Below are 10,203 nucleotides of genomic sequence, written 5' to 3' on the forward strand. Positions count from 1 at the left end.
TCACAGACCTCACTTTAACTCTTCCTGCTTCTGTTTGTGTGTACATGCCCCCCTCAGTGGTAGATAGCAACTATTGCATCATATGGACTAGTTTAACCCAAACTCATAGTCACTACAACGTTGTTCAAGCCCCCATGCAGTTTCATTTTATTTTTAAATCACTGTCTGTGTTCATTTCATGAAACAAATCAAAAATACATTTTTCATGATTTATTTTCCTGAGCCTCCTTTTGACATTGAAATGCTCTGTGTGATCATGTGTGCGTGTTGATACAAATGTAAATATATTTAAATACAGAGCCCTGATTGGTGGAGAGGATTGTATAGACTAGAGCCTACCCAGCTTACCCCTTCAAAGTAGGAGGATACATATGCAAATAAAACAGAATCAGAATAATCATTTCAGATTGTGATGTCATTCTGTGGGTCAAAAACTCCATTCCACCTGAACAGTCTGAAAGGCAGAAGGACGGATACACCCTGCAGCCAGGGAGTCCTCAATGTACGTTTCCATCGCCTTGGTCTCCGGACCCGACAGGGAATAGAGCAACCCCTGAGGCGGTGCAGTGCCCGGGAGAAGGTCAATGGCGCAGTCATAGGGCCGATGCGGAGGAAGTGAGGTGGCACGGGCCTTGCTGAAAACCTCCCGGACGTCCTGGTATTCCACGGGAATGGCGAAGAGGTCCGAGACTTTACCCAAGCCTGCAGGAAGACGTCCCGGGGCAGGCTGCGCCTACTTCAGGCATTGAGCATGGCAGAATGCGCTCCAAACCTTGATCGAACCCACAGTCCAATCCACAAGGGGATTGTGTCTTTGGAGCCATGAAAACCCCAACACAACGGGTACCTGAGGGGATTCGATAAGTAGAAACTGGATCGTCTCGCTGTGGTTGCCTGACACTCGCAGGTTGATAGGAACCATGTTGTGGGTGACTCTGCCAATAGAATGCTCATCCAGCGCTCCGACGTCCATGGGAATGGAGAGGGTTTGAGTGGGGATTCCCAACTCTGACACCAGGGTAGAGTCCATAAAACTCTTGTCGGCCCCAGAGTCAATGAGTACCGGGAGAGATTTGGACCGGTCACCGCACAGCAGGATGGCATGGAGGGGGTACGAGTAATGGGAGACTGGACATTCTCCGTAATGGCCACCAGTGTACTCATACCTCCTGATGAGCCGGGTCTTTTTACAGGACAGGTATAAATATAATGACAGCCCTATGTGTTCAGTCTGTGTAACCATTCGGCAGGAGACAATCTAGCTCTGCCAAGTTGCATAGGCTCCGGAGGAGGTGAGTCGGCAACCCTCTGTGATTTCTGAGAGAACGCGGGTGACATCGGATTCACTCGGAAGTGTAGACTTCGGGGATTTCCGGGATTCCTTGGAGGCGAGGTGGAAATTGAGGACGTGCGAGGGCAACCGGAACAGAAGATGAGGGAGTACTGGGAGAGAAAAGCTTGGCAGGTTCCAGAATCTCCAGCATAGCGCTCCGGAGGTAAGCAAGGTTCTCGGGACACCGTGGTAGGCTGGGAAGAAGTGCCGCTGGTGGCGCGGTTGCTGAGAGTCTGGGGGATTAAAGTAGTGGCTGCTGCCTAATAGACAATCCGCTGACTTTCTCCGGCAATGTATGGAAAGCACAGCCGTGGCGTTCAGCCAAGGTCTGGAATCCTTCCATAAGGTTGTGAAGTAACTCCTCGTGTCTTGCAATGGTGGCTCAGTGGGAGGAGACGGCGTCGCAGAGCTTGTCCGAGTCTGCTGGGTCAGCCAGTTTGTACAATCAGGAATCAGGATAAGACCCATATGCAAACAGTTCAAATCATAGATGTTTATTACAAAACAGTGGGCAGGCAAACGACAGGTCAAGGGCAGGCAGAGGTCAGTATTCCAGGGCAGAGTCAATAAGGTAGAGAACGGCAGGCAGGCTCAGGGTCAGGTCAGGCAGAGGTTTGTAAACCAGGTCAGAGTCAGATATGTCCAGGACAGCAGGCATGCTCGGAGTCAGGACAGGTAGAATAGGTCAGAACCGGGAGAACTAGAAAACAGGGACTAGAGAGAATAGAAGTACGGGAAAAACATGCTGGTAGGCTTGACGAAACAAGACAAACTGGCAACAGACAAACAGAAAACACAGGTAGAAATGCACAGGGGATACTGGGAAATGACTTTATTAAAGTTTTCAACAAAGCCGATACCAGTCTGCAGAGGGGCACACATCCTTAAGGTCTCCATCCATCTTATATAGTCCTCTTCAGTTTTCCCGCTCTTTTATTGCTCCGCCCACTTCCTTTGTCCCTGAGGACGGCTGAACTATTACTCCAACCAATCACCCGCTCCCCTGTCTTGCACACACACTCAGGTTTAGTTTAAACATGACAAGGCCCTAAATTACACAAACCTCACCCCCTCATGCTGTAATCAATCAAGAAGATACCAAGGAGACAAAGGTCTAGCCCAAACTTTATTCAACCCTGGTGCTGCTCCCTTCACTGTGTTTGAAGAGAGAGACAAAAACAAACGGCCCAATTCAGTTAGCCACAAAGAATGTTAACTATATGTTCATGATTAACTCAATTTTATCTGATAATCCATTAAAAATACACATCAGGTGTGACAGATGTCCATTGTGCAATATAGACAGTATAGTACATTTTATTATCGCAGTACAGTAGTTATTATACATAGTAGCTACTATACTATACTATCTATACTTTTGATCATGATTAGTTACAGGCATAGGACAATTAATTAGGTGAGAGAAATAAGATGATGATGTAAAAAACAAGTGACAAGGGGAAAGGTGGATGGAAAATAACTAATAACAGATAATGATGTGGTAACAATGAAAACTAACACAGCAGACTGTCTTCAGTAGTTTATGGACACAAAAGGATAGAGGGGTCTTTCTGGCGTGGGTTAAGAGGTATGACAGAAGCATATTGGAGGCAGATAGATGTTGTGACACAGGAGAGGGGAGTGGGCTGTCCTTCCAGGATAAGGACTCCACCAAGGTCACTCAGTCAGTCACTGCTGTGCTGCTGCTGCCCTCTGCTGGAGAGAACGTGTAACATTTAGTCACAATCACTGTGGTGACATTTCCAATAGATAGAGATCTAGAATCATCTTCCCCTCCCCCAATCCTAACCTTAACCTTTAGTGGGATTTAAAAAAAAAATCTGACCCAAGATCAGCATCTAGGGGCAACTTCACCCTAAACCCAGGCACACTCCACACTGTAATGTTATGGATACACACTGAAAACAATGTGGTTAGCTGGTCACAACGTGATTATACTGTTTTTCATGCAGCAAAACTAAAAAGACTAAGAAAGATTTGTATTATTAAAGAGTGACGTTTACAACACATAGCAATGTGGTGTTGTCTGTATCTTTGTTGAGAAATCAGCATCATCTGGTACAACAGACAGAGGAGACACCAACACTGACCTGTGTGGTCACCTGTAGAGCTAGTGAGCTGTAGACCACATTATCATCTGGTTCTGCTGCCTACAGAGGAGGAACAGGTAGAGAGGTGAACAGGGACATTTTGTCACAATGGAGAGTACAGTTTAAAACACAGTTCTCTGTGAAAGACAGTTGTAATCGTGATATGTGACATAAAGGTGATATATTATGCCTATAGGTATAATGGTGACATAACCATGACTATATTAACACTGAGGAAACAATCACCTACTGTTGTTTCTGATAACATAATACTAGCTGTGGCTAATCAACAGAGCAGCTTTACCTTGGCCTGTACTTTTAGTTGAGCCTTGTGCTGGGGGATGACAGTGCTGTATGTGACATCATCATTATCTTCAGGAAATGGGGCCTGCTGATAGAGAGAGACCCAGATAACAAAAACATATTGTTGTATTGTTATAGTGTACATTTATCTATTGCTTGTTCCAAGAAAGAAAATGAAACTGTAAATACAATTGTTTTCTAAAACAGATGCAAATTTGCCAAGGCTATGACGTTTTATGAGTAACATCCATAATGTTGTCTAAGACCAACGATGCATGTAGCCATATGTTGACCTTCTGTTCTGTCCTGAACTGATCAGGCATCACAGTGCTGTACATCACGTCATGGTGGCTCTCTGGCTTTGGACCCTGAGAAATGGACAGGACAGAAGGTAAACATATGGCGACATGCATAGTGTGTGGAAATCAACGGGAGAGGTTGTGTTTTCTCTAGCAGGAGGTAAGCTTGGCTTCTTATATGGTGTTGAGTAAAGCTTAAACCATGTATTTAGATTGTAGGTAGGTATTGTAGTTAGGTATTATAGGTAGTTTACTTAGGTAGTTATTGTAGGTTATTGTAGGTAATTATTGTAGGTAAGTATTGTATTCGGCGGACCCCAGCGAAGCACGAGGCTAGCTAACCCACTACTTGGACCAACAAAGCTAGCTAGCTAGCGGGTAGCTACTGGTAACTTTTAGCAACTGTGGTTAGTTGTTTCCAATGTTATTTCACGCTTAAGAGTACCTGTAATTGAGCCAGCTAGCTACCTACCATTCAGCTGTTTTTCTAACCTCATTATCCGAGGCATTAACGTTAGGTGGTTGGTAGCTGCTGTACTTAATTACAGCTACTGATTGCAGTCTGCCACCCAGACAGCTGGCGTCGGGTAAGTTTGGCTTTATACATAGCTTGGGCTTTGTCGAGTAAGGCTTAAACTATGTATTTAGATTGTAGTTAGGTATTATAGGTAGGCATCGTGGGCTGTATATTACTAGGTATTATAGGTAGGCATCGTGGGCTGTTGTGGGTAGTTGTTGTATGTAGTTATTGTAGGTGTCATGGGCCTCTCACTCCACCGGGTTACCACCTTAATTTTCTTCCACTCTGCTCACCACTCTCTCTACTCAGCCTAACTAGCTCCACCTGTCCCTGCTCTGCTCTGCTCTAATTACTCTGCCAGCTGCGCTGCATTACCCACTACCTCTCCCAGTATTTAAGGCCCTGTCTTTCAGCTCTCCGGTGTCAGATCGTCTGCAAAGCTCACACCCGGAACCTGTTTGCTCGCGCTTCTGGCTCACCCTGGTTTTGTGACCCCGGACCTGCCTGTTTTTTGGATACTCTTCTGCCTCAGGAGATCCAGACCTGCTTCTGCCATTACGACTCCTGACTACTCTTCAATCCCGGTAACTCTGACCAGCCTTCTGCCTTGCTACTACGTATTTTGGATTTCCCTTGAACTGTACTGCTGCCTGGTTTCATTCCGCCCTGTTGTGTCTGTGTCTCCCCCCCCCAGGACTTCTGGACCACCCACCACCGGCTTCATAGGACGCATCGCTGCCACTGGGGGGGGCACAGACCCAGCGCATTGGACGGGATCCCTGTTACCCCTGGAGCCTTCATTCACTCCCTACTTCCCTTTTCCCCTTAAGTTTAATAAACTTTCTGGTGTGACGCAATTGTGGTCCTCTGGTCGTCTGTCTGAACCGTGACAGTAGGTTACTTTTGTATTTGGCGGTGCGGCGGTGCCGGGTGTAGCACGAAGCTGGCTAGCTAACTCACCTCCTGGACTAGTTGGAGTAGCTATTAGCAACGGTAGCAACTAAATACAATATCCTTTTAGCCAGCTACATTCGTTCGCAGCGACGCCGTTTTTCAAACAAAGTCAACACAGCAGCCATTGCTAGCTAGCCAACACTACCAGCTAGCTGTACTGTGGTAGCTATATTTGTGCTAGCTAGCCAACGTTTAATTATTGCTGCGCTATGAAAGAACTAGACACGGACACGAATTATCTGTTTAGTGTGTTAACACACTATTGGTAGTTTGTTGTAACCAAGTATTGGTGCTAAACTGTGTGTTATTGGATGCTAGCATGCTAGTTAGCTATGGCGTCATAGTTAGCTAGCTGAATAAAGTAAGTTGGGTCTATTCCTTGAAACATTGAACCGCTGTAGTTTACAACAATTCTAATTTCTAAAGTGGAAGTTGGGAGAGTTTTATTCGGGTGGTTCAGTGAAACAATTATAGTTTCTGAGGTGGAAGTTGGGAGAGTTATATTTTTTTGGTAATGGAGGCCCTGCTCTCTCCTTTCCCAGATGTTTAGTTCATTTCATTCCGATCTCCTCTGCATTATTGTAGCCATCTGCTACAGCCTGTCAACTATGCCTCTGCCTATCCCTGTTCTCTCCTCTCCGCACAGGCTACCCAAACGCCTCACACCGCGTGGCTGCTGCCTCTCTAACCTGGTGGTCCCTGCACGCACCACACACCTGGAGTTCCAGGTCTCAGGCAGCCTCTGGAACTGCCGTTCTGCTGCCAACAAGGCTGACTTCATCCCAGCCTATGCTACCCTCCAGTCCCTCGACTTCCTGGCGCTGACGGAAACATGGATTACCACTGAAAACACTGCTACTCCTACTGCTCTCTCCTCGTCTGACCATGTGTTCTCGCATACCACGAGAGCATCTGGTCAGAGGGGTGGTGGCACAGGAATCCTCATCTCTCCCAAGTGGTCATTCTCAATTTTTCCCCTAACCCATCTGTCTATCTCCTCATTTGAATTCCACGCTGTCACAGTCACTAGCCCATTTAAGCTTAATATCCTTGTCATCTATCGCCCTCCAGGTTCCCTTGGAGAGTTCATCAATGAGCTTGACGCCTTGATAAGTTCCTTTCCTGAGGATGGCTCACCCTTCACAGTTTTGGGGGATTTCAACCTCCCTACGTCTACATTTGACTCATTTCTCTCTGCCTCCTTCTTTCCACTCCTCTCCTCTTTTGACCTCACCCTCTCACCGTCCCCCCCTACTCACAAGGCAGGCAATACGCTTGACTTTATCTTTACTAGATGTTGCTCTTCTACTAATCTCACTGCAACTCCCCTCCATGTCTCCGACCACTACTTTGTATCCTTTTCTCTCTCGCTCTCCTCCAACACTACTCACTCTGCCCCTACACAGATGGTAACGTGCCGCCGCAACCTTCGCTCTCTCTCTCCCACTACTCTCTCCTCTTCCATCCTATCATCTCTTCCCTCTGCTCAATCCTTCTCCCTCCTATCTCCTGATTCTGCCTCCTCAACCCTCCTCTCCTCCCTTTCTGCATCCTTTGACTCCCTGTGTCCCCTATCCTCCCGGCCGGCTCGGTCCTCCCCTCCAGCTCCGTGGCTTGATGACTCATTGCGAGCTCACAGAACAGAGTTCCGGGCAGCTGAGCGGAAATGGAAGAAAACTAAAATCCCTGCCGACCTGGCATCTTTTCACTCCCTCCTCTCTACATTTTCTTCATCTGTTTCTGCTGCTAAGGCCACTTTCTACCACTCTAAATTCCAAGCATCTGCCTCTAACCCTAGGAAGCTCTTTGCCACATTCTCCTCACTGCTGAATCCTCCCCCCCACCCCCCCCCCCCCTCCTCCCTCTCTGTGGATGACTTCGTAAACCACTTTGAAAAGAAGGTTGACGACATCCGATCCTCGTTTGTTAAGTCTAATGACATTGCTGGTCCTGCTCACACTGCCCTACCCTATGCTTTGACTTCTTTCTCCCCTCTCTCTCCAGATAAAATCTTGCGACTAGTGACTGCAGGCCGCCCAACAACCTGCCCGCTTGACCCCATCCCCTCCTTTCTTCTCCAGACCATCTCCGGTGACCTTCTCCCCTACCTCACCTCGCTGATCAACTCATCCTTGACCGCTGGCTATGTCCCTTCCGTCTTCAAGAGAGCGAGAGTTGCACCCCTTCTCAAAAAACCAACACTCGATCCCACTGATGTCAACAACTACAGACCAGTATCCCTTCTTTCTTTTCTTTCCAAAACTATTGAGCGTGCCGTCTTTAGCCAACTCTCTTGCTATCTCTCTCAGAATGACCTTCTTGATCCAAACCAGTCAGGTTTCAGGACTGGTCATTCAACTGAGACTGCTCTTCTCTGTGTCATGGAGGCTCTCCGCACTGCTAAAGCTAACTCTCTCTCCTCTGCTCTTGTCCTTCTAGACCTGTCTGCTGCCTTTGATACTGTGAACCATCAGATCCTCCTCTCCACCCTCTCCGAGCTGGGCATCTCCGGCGCGGCTCACTCCTGGATTGCGTCCTACCTGACCGGTCGCTCCTACCAAGTGGCGTGGCGAGAAGCTGTCTCCGCACCACGTGCTCTCACCACTGGTGTCCCCCAGGGCTCAGTTCTAGGCCCTCTCCTTTTCTCCCTATACACCAAGTCACTTGGCTCTGTCATATCCTCACATGGCCTCTCCTATCATTGCTACGCTGACGATACACAACTAATCTTCTCCTTTCCCCCTTCTGATAACCAGGTGGCGAATCGCATCTCTGCATGTCTGGCAGACATATCAGTATGGATGACGGATCACCACCTCAAGCTGAACCCTGGCAAGACGGAGCTGCTCTTCCTCCCGGGGAAGGACTGCCCGTTCCATGATCTCGCCATCACGGTTGACAACTCCGTTGTGTCCTCCTCCCAGAGTGCGAAGAGCCTTGGCGTGACCCTGGACAACACCCTGTCGTTCTCCGCTAACATCAAGGCGGTGACCCGATCCTGCAGGTTCATGCTCTACAACATTCGGAGAGTACGACCCTGCCTTACACAGGAAGCGGCACAGGTCCTAATCCAGGCACTTGTCATCTCCCGTCTGGATTACTGCAACTCGTTGTTGGCTGGGCTCCCTGCCTGTGCCATTAAACCCCTACAACTCATCCAGAATGCCGCAGCCCGTCTGGTGTTCAACCTTCCCAAGTTCTCTCACGTCACCCCCCTCCTCCGCACACTCCACTGGCTTCCAGTTGAAGCTCGCATCCGTTACAAGACCATGGTGCTTGCCTATGGAGCAGTGAGGGGAACGGCACCTCCGTACCTTCAGGCTCTGATCAGTCCCTACACCCAAACGAGGGCATTGCGATCATCCACCTCTGGCATGCTGGCTCCCCTTCCTCTGTGGAAGCATAGTTCCCGCTCAGCCCAGTCAAAACTGTTCGCTGCTCTGGCACCCCAATGGTGGAACAAGCTCCCTCACGACGCCAGGACAGCGGAGTCACTCACCACCTTCCGGAGACATTTTAAACCCCACCTCTTTAAGGAATACCTGGGATAGGATAAAGTAATCCTTCTACCCCCCCCCCCCCAAAAAAAAATAAATAAATAAAAAGAAATAAATATTGTAAAGTGGTTATCCCACTAGCTATAGGGTGAATGCACCAATTTGTAAGTCACTCTGAATAAGAGCGTCTGCTAAATGACGTAAATGTAAATGTAAATGCATAGGAATACAGAGTATAGGAACTTCAGATACTCAGCTCAACACTGCAGGGATTGAAAATCACAGTCTACTTGAATCACAGTCTACTTGAATCACAGTCTACTTGAACAGAGCAATACTCAATCATGAGGCATCAAAGCCAAAGGAACTGAATAATATTAAGAAATGCTATTGATGGAAGGAAAGTAGTGTTGAAACCTACCAAAAAACAATTAGGCAACAACAAATTCAATCCATTCTAGACAACTTCCTGGACAAAACGTTCCACTGTAATAGTGTAAACTTGGCAGTAGAAAACCTAAACAGTATATTTGACCTCTCAGCTTCCCTATCAAATCTAAAAATCTCTAATTGAAAACCAAAGAAAAGTAACAACAGTGATAAATGGTTTGATGAAGAATGCAAAAACATAAGAAAGAAATTGAGAAACCTATCCAACCAAAAACATAGAGACCCAGAAAACCTGAGCCTACGCCTTCACTATGGTAAATCACTAAAACAATACAGAAATACACTACGGAAAAATAAGGAGCAGCATGTCAGAAATCAGCTCAATGTAATTGAAGAATCCATAGACTCTAACCACTTCTGGGAAAATTGGAAAACACTAAACAAACAACAACACGAAGAGCTATCTATCCAAAACTGAGATGTGTGGGTAAACCACTTCTCCAATCTTTTTGGCCCTATAACAGAGAACAAACAGCAAAAAAATATACATTATCAAATGCAAATCTTAGAATCAACTATTAAAGAATACCAGAACCCACTGGATTCTCCAATTACATTGAATGAACTACAGGACAAAATACAAACCCTCCAACCCCAAAAGGCCTGAGGTGTTGATGGTATCCTCAATGAAATGATAAAATATACAGACCACAAATTTCAATTAGCTATACTTAAACTCTTTAACATCATCCTTAGTTCTGGCATCTTCCCCAATATTTGGAACCAAGGACTGATC

The 10,203-nt window shown here is 46.9% G+C and overlaps 1 long non-coding RNA gene across 1 annotated transcript; it reads right to left on the bottom strand.

Moving 5' to 3' along the window:
- Positions 1–2,446: 2,446 nt before the first annotated feature.
- LOC311122220 lies at positions 2,447–4,118 on the bottom strand. The gene is made up of 4 exons (XR_014612402.1): positions 4,041–4,118; positions 3,749–3,832; positions 3,445–3,504; positions 2,447–3,046 (listed from the first exon to the last, which is right to left on the bottom strand). It is a non-coding gene; the product is annotated as an uncharacterized lncRNA (long non-coding RNA).
- Between the last annotated feature and the right edge of the window lie 6,085 nt (positions 4,119–10,203).

The sequence above is a fragment of the Coregonus lavaretus genome (assembly GCF_964263955.1).
Source record: "Coregonus lavaretus genome assembly, contig: HAP1_SCAFFOLD_995, whole genome shotgun sequence".
Lineage (NCBI taxonomy): Eukaryota > Metazoa > Chordata > Actinopteri > Salmoniformes > Salmonidae > Coregonus > Coregonus lavaretus.